This window comes from Heloderma suspectum, chromosome 1 (assembly GCF_057233095.1).
Source record: "Heloderma suspectum isolate Gila_16-S chromosome 1, 16-S_ref, whole genome shotgun sequence".
NCBI classification, from domain to species: domain Eukaryota; kingdom Metazoa; phylum Chordata; class Lepidosauria; order Squamata; family Helodermatidae; genus Heloderma; species Heloderma suspectum.
The window spans coordinates 434,299,842-434,306,960 of NC_139458.1; positions in this window are offsets into that span (position 1 = coordinate 434,299,842).

A 7,119-nucleotide genomic window follows, 5' to 3' on the forward strand; every position below is an offset into this window, starting at 1 on the left:
CATTAGGCCATCAGAGAGGAGACATCCATTGGAAGGATTGGTGACTTCATAGGTACAAGGAACTTGTAAAGGGGTTGGAGAGGAATTCATAATGGATGATATATGCACCTCTTTGAGATGTCCTCTTCTGTTGTTGGAGGAGATGGGAGGACTCCACAGCCTGGTTTGAAGGGAAACAATTTGATTCAGTTTCCTAAGACTACTACTTGGGATGGTGTGTGTGTGGGGAGAGAAAGCAAAAGCAACTGAGAGGCTGAGAGTAAGACAGAGTGAGAGTATAAGGGTCAGAGGGAGTGGGAGAGTGAGAAAGTGAGTGAATGAGAGAGTAAGAGTGAGATTGAGAGAGAGAGTTAGTGTGTGTGTGTGTGTGTGAGAGAGAGAGAGAGAGAGAGAGAGAAAGTGAGGTGAGGTGAGAGAATGAGAGTGAGTGAGAGGCAGAGTGAGTGTGTGTGTGTGTGTGTGTGAGAGAGAGAGAGAGAGAGAGAAAGTGAGAGTGAGTGAACGAGTTCCTATGGTTTTATGGTTTTTCCAGTACATTTCACTTTTAATGCTGTTCTGCTTGTAGATTTCTTTGCTAGTCTGCTGAATTTATCACTTCCATCCAACTTCCAAACTCCATCATTCAACTTCTCTGCATTGCCAGGGAGTTGGACTAGATGACATTTGAGATCCCTTCCAACTTTATGATTCCAGTACCTCTGAGATGCTTTCTATCCATGGTTAAGTGTAGGCTTATTGCTCTTCTACCTTGTTCATGAAACATGGCAGTCTTCTGCAATGTTGAGATGAAGGACTCTTTACAGTTGCAGCGATGCCTGAGACTGAAATAATGTGATCTGATTCTTTTTCTTTTCCTTTCGTTTAAAAAGACACGATGCCAGAGAGCTCTTGCGAGGACTGGCAAAACAATCCAATTTGACTTGTAACTGAGCAAACAGGAGCAAAATAATTGGCAGGAATATAATACCACTAGGTGTGAAAATGGCCAATTTTGAAAAATATTTGTCACATTCATATCCTGCCCTTGACGACCTCAGGATTTTGAGGTCACTCTGAGAGAGAATGGCAAACGCAAGGTCACCCACTGAGCTACATGATTCAGCAGGGATTTGAACTTGGCTCTCTAGAGGCCACAGTCAACCCTCTATCTGTGATGCCACTGTTCTCTATTTTCCAAACATTTGTAGATTTGTAGTAATCTTGTGCTACATATATATTGAATTTCTGCTTTATGCTTTGTGTGGAGGTGCCTTGACAATTTCGAGAGATAAATATATAAATGTTGCAACAGGTTGATTGCATCAAGAAATTGCATGCACGCACGCACGCACGCGCGCACAAACACACATACACACGCACACAGCGGTGAGACTCTCAATGAGTCAGTACCATGGACAGATCACAGTGGCGCCGGTTCAGCACCAAGGACAGCAGCCAAGGATTATATATGTATGCATCTCTCTCTTCCCAATGGCTTCTTTTTTTCTGCCCAGCATGTTCTCCCAGACATTGTAACCAAACAAGTAGCAAGCAAATAAATAAAGGCATCAAATGATTTCAAGACCTGTTTCCTTGAAATAAAATATCGTTATAACATGCTCTTCAATTGTGCTGAATGCCCCAACCCCTCCATCCCCCTAGATCTACGCACAATAGGCTGGAACATGATGGAGAATGAAGGACTGAATTAATGGACTTCGGTAGCCAGTAGTTAGTCCATGCCACACTGTTCCTTGCTCAGTGAGGACTGAAAGAAGCAGCTTTTGCAGTCTGAATGTAAGCAGCATTGAGTGTTTGGGGGAGGAGTGGAGAGAGAGAAACAATCAGTGTTTGGAAATCATTGGAGAATTTTGCTAAGAGTTCTCTAATAGGCAGAAGGAAAAAGATTGTGGCACAATGTACCTCAGCTGAAATATGTGGTGCAATAAGAACATGAAGGAAGTGGATTTCCACTACTGTTGACCTCTAGCAAGTAGAATTCAGTGGCATACTGCTTCTGAAAATGGAGGCTCTGCTTAGCCATCACCACCATTCTTGCAAATCCTGTGTTACCACAAGGTCTAGTAGTCTGAGAATGGTCAGATAAAAATATGTTTGCCCATTTCCCTTGAGACTGGAACAAGTGTACACTTTTAAAATAAGTATACTATAGATGAACAGGCAACGGTAAAAACCAAAAAAAATGTTCTTTTTAAAAAGACCAAAAGAGGTTGAAAACATGTGATGTCAGATCAGATGCTGTTTGGGGCAGAGCAATTAAACTGGCACTGAAGTGTTGAGGGATAGGAGACTGTTTGGTGCAGAGCCAAGAAACATACTGTTTTGCTATTAAAACTCAAGCATTGAACTTCTTTGAAAATATTTTTTTTAGAAAATAACCAATAAAAACTAAAGTAAAACAACAACACATTCCAAGTTTCTTCCAGTCTATCAATTCTGTTGCTCCATGCCAGCTTTTCCTCTTCTTTCTGGTGTCTTGTCTATCTGCTTTCATCTCTTCTCTCTCTCTCTCTCTCTCTCTCTCTCTCTCTCTCTCTTCTCCCCCTGCTGTCCTTTCAGCAGCTTTCACTTGTCTTGCCCTTTCCCTCCGAGTGTTGTGAACTGAGCTCAGAGGAAGAGGTCAAGCACATGGGCAGTGGTAATGGTAGTGAGGAGGAAGAGGGCTCCAGTGAAGATATCTCCCCTGAAGGACCCACCAAAGCTTGAAGCCAGAACTGCTCAGGGTGGCTTACAACAATTAAAAAATAATAATCCCAGGGAAGTTTATTTGGCTCTCCTGTTATTGGCCTTTGGAGGGCTAGTAAAAACTATACTTTTCCACTAAGCTTTTATGGCAGAGGTTGGCAACATGTGGCCCTCCAGATATTTTGGCCTACAACTCCCATGATCCTTCACCATTGGCTATCCTGCTAATGCTCATAGGAATTGTAGGCTAAAATATCAGGAGGGCCACAACTTGCCCCCCCCCTTTAACTGATTAAGGGTTTCCATTGATTTTAGATGGTTCCCCTATTTTATCATTATGTATTTGATCAATTTTTGTTTTTGCATTGTTCGGAATTGTTGCATTCTATTGAGCTCATGGTTTTATTGCGAGTTGCCATGAGCACTCATTGAGTGGAGCAATTCAGAAATATTTGAAATATAGAAACAAGAGTGTGTTCTACCATGTAAAAATCATGACAAGTAGCCTTTGACAGACATTTCATCTGCCATGAATTTGATGGATCCCCTTTCAAAATGATTTTAGCTCATGGCCATCACAGTATCTTGTAGCAGCAAATTTTATAGATCTATTATGGTGTTATTTTAGCTGTCCTGGTAATAAGGAGGGAGGGAGGGAGCTCTGTTCGTGTGTGTGTGCATGTGATTACATTTATATCCCACCCTTTTTCCTCTTGCAAGTAGCCCAAAGTGGTTCACATAGCCCTCCTCCTCCTTTCCATTTTATCGTCATAACAACCTTGTGAGGTAGCTTAGGCTTAGAGTCATTGACAGGCCCAAGGTCACCCAGTGAGCTTCATGGCTCTGTGGGGACTCGAACTCAGATCTCCCAACCCCCAGTCCAAACAGTCTAACCACTACACCAGCCTGGGTCTCTATCTGCTTTCTCCATGCCATGCATAATTTTTCTTAATCCTTAGAATTTCCTATTTAGTCTTTTTTTGTGTGTGGGGGGGGGGACTAGATGTTTGAGTATATCCACGTTTTGTAGTCCCAAACATCCAGCCAAAAGAGAAAAAAAGATTAAAAAAACAAACAAACCCCAGACCATTTATTGAGCCTCCAGCTGAACCTGTTTCTGTAGAGTCTCTGGATATGGTGATCTCCAGCCTGGCTACGTAATGCTCGCTCATCAGAAACAACCTGCCCAGGCAATACTGCAGTCATTTGCTTTTGTGTCTAATTCTCACTTCCAGGACTACGACTGGAGGTTCAGAATGTTGAGTCTTTCGAGAGCGGCTGCCTCTTTCAGAGCTTCGCAGAACATTTGAACTCCCCGCAAACCATTTGTAAAAGGCCACTGTTCTTTTGGCTCAAATGCTGCTGTTCCTGCACATTGTTCCATGCTTTTATAATTGCTCCCTCACCAGCCTTGACTTGAAATGGCTTTTGCCTCCCATTTCTGTAGGGCTGAGTTCCAACCAGGGCTTGAATGTGGAACGCATGTAGGGAAAGACTTAGGGGGACATTGGACAGATAAGATGGATGTGGATCCAAAGCCTTGGTCTTCTTATAGGTCTATCCTGCCCAGCATTCTGTTTCCAGCAGAGGACGGCCAGATGCTTCCCAGAAACCCACAAGCAGCAGGGCATGAAGATAACAGTGTTGCTCCATTCCCCCTGATGTTCATTCCCGCATCTTGCACTCAGAGGTGCACATGTACTGAACATGAAGCTTCCACTGAGCAACCATGGCCAAGAGTGAAAGATCTATCTATGATCCCTTCCAGTTCACCATTGGGCATGCCGGCTGGGAATGATGGGACTGAGTGAGACTTTCAAAGTAGCGCTGCACCGAAAATTTCTTCCACATTTTTTGTGATCATTCTCATTCAATTTAATAGAAGAGAAATGGCTTAATTTCAATAGTGAAGACTTTTTGGAAAAATTCTTATGGGTTGGATTTGTGTTTCTTGGGCTTCCCTTACTTAGGAGGCAACCAAGGAGTGAGCACAAGTGTCCTGTCTTTCATTGTACAACATCTCTCCAGCAGCCTATAGCCTCCTCAGCTTCCTACACTTCAGTTAAAGGCCAGTTTAGGGCACCATGAGGTAATTCCTCCCATGGGGCTTTTTCAGATCAGGAAGTGCAGGCAGCCTGGGAGGCTGGCTGTGATTAGGTAAGCTCAAGAACACCCCCAAAAGAAATTCAACATAATTTACAAACTGTCTTGAGAATGAGGCAGAACAATGGAAGCCCCATTCATGGGGGAAGAAAACTTTCTGAAAATTCGAGGACAGATTTTGGCAAAGAACTAACTCCACCTCATCCCTGGAGCTTGACACAATACTGCCCCCCCACCTCTTACCTGCATTGAGGTGGATGCAAAATTGGGGCCCACCTGCCAGCACAGTTGATGCTGTTGCAGCACAAAAAAACCCAAAACCCTTCCCCCCAAAAGAAAGAAGCTGTGCTACAAGCCCTGCCAATGGGGAGCCCTACCTGTGAGAAACAGTTGAGAATGTCTCCTCCCCCTGGAGAAATTCAGTGAAATTATCTCCCAAATTTCTCTGCCCCCAAATAAGGTGGAGAATTTTGAGAGGCCATCTGTGCACAGCTCTATTTCAAACTGTAAGAGAAACAGGTGTGGGCAGGATGGGGTCTATAGAGTTCAGGGGGCCTTTATAGACATCTTTTCAAAGCATGATGATGAAAAGTTCCTACTGTGATATTGTGTAGGACATTTTTTCTCGTAAGTGCTCTTGATTCTTAACAAATTGCATTTCCAAGTGCTCAATGACCAACCCTAATGTTTTGTTGCTGGCAAAAGCAAGATTCTGCTCCCTATCTGGGACATCCACTATGATTGTGACTGTTGCGTGGCATGTGTTGAATTAGAATCATAGAATCATAGAATAGTAGGGTTAGAAGGGGCCTACAAGGCCATCGAGTCCAACCCCCTGCTCAATGCAGGAATCCAAGTCAGATAGATTAACGTCTTGAGTACCAATTGGCTAGTATCCATGATATCATGGGTGATAGACATTGCAACTCCTTGTCGTCATCCCCCCCCCCCCCAGGCCTGGTCATTTTATCTCATTTTAAACAGTTGCATTTTATGATGTATTATTTTTTTATGTTGAATCATCCCCTACAGAACAACATAAGTATGGGAATGCCCATTTAGCTTTAAACAAAAATGGAGGCAAGCTCAAAAAGGAGGGGGAAGCCCCTATGGCTATTTTCATCCTCCCCACTTCATACATTATTTTCTTTTTATTATTTTAAGTTGGGGTTTCAAGTCTGAATGTTTCCTCTCTTCAGAGCCCCTTTCTCCTCCAAGTAAAAAAAAAAAAAAAGCACAAAATTTGGGATATGACCATGGTTCTATCCCAGGAGTGTAGAACCTCAGACTTGGGGACCAAATCTGGCTTGCCTGGGGTCCCAATCCAGCCCTCTGAGGTTGCACAGAAGGCCACAACCCTTCCACTGGCCCCACCCCCTTTCCCCCAACATGGATTGTTGGGTGACTTCCTGTCTTTTGTGCAGTTTTTCCCCATTATAAAAGGTTGAAATGTCTCTCCTAAGACTCAGTTATTGGCAGTGAGAACTTTGAGCTACAATATGCTAGGTTTGTTTGTTTGTTTTTTGCCTTTGTCCCCACATGCCACTGGTATGCAGCCTTCGAGGGCTTCCCCGAAATGGAATTTGACCCTTGGGGTGAAAAAGGTTCAACACCCTTGCTCTATCCCATTGACAAGTCTTCCCTACACCAGTAGAGCTGCACCTCACAACACCCTCTGCCTTCCTGTCTTATCTTAGGGTCAACTTGCATGCTACATAAAATGTCTCTAGCTGTAGCCAGATGACCCTTTTTGAAGAGGAAAAGCCACATCCAGAGACACTGAGAGTGGAGAAGTAGCAGACAGGGGTGGGGGGTGGGGGGTGGGCAGGGGGCGGTGTACTTAACTCTTTCCCCCAACCACTGCCTTTCCCTCTTTTAAATCACCACCTAGGAAACTAATCTGCCCTCCCTCCATGTGTTTTCAAATGTTTGCACATTTGAAATACTATTTGCAGGGCTTGGGTGGGCAATTTGGAGTGGGGAAATGGCCAGCAGCGAAAGGGTTAAGACCCCACCACCACAGCCACCCAGTTTCCACTCCTGATCATCCATCTGGGAGCAGTTCTTCCTGTAAAAAAAGAAAGAAAGAAGGAAAGAAAGAAAGAAGGAAAGAAAGAACTTTTTCTGAAAGAAACAGAGGTAGATTTGCACACATATGTATATAGCATATTGTTTGGTCCTTAAATCATCACCAATTTGAGCACAGTGACTAACCTCTATCTTCGGTCACCCACACATGCTCCCTCCCCCTTTGCCTCTGAATGGCTCCATGCTTTATTCTTCCACGGGCCAATCCAGGACAAGAATTGTTGCAAATGGCATTAAGAAAAA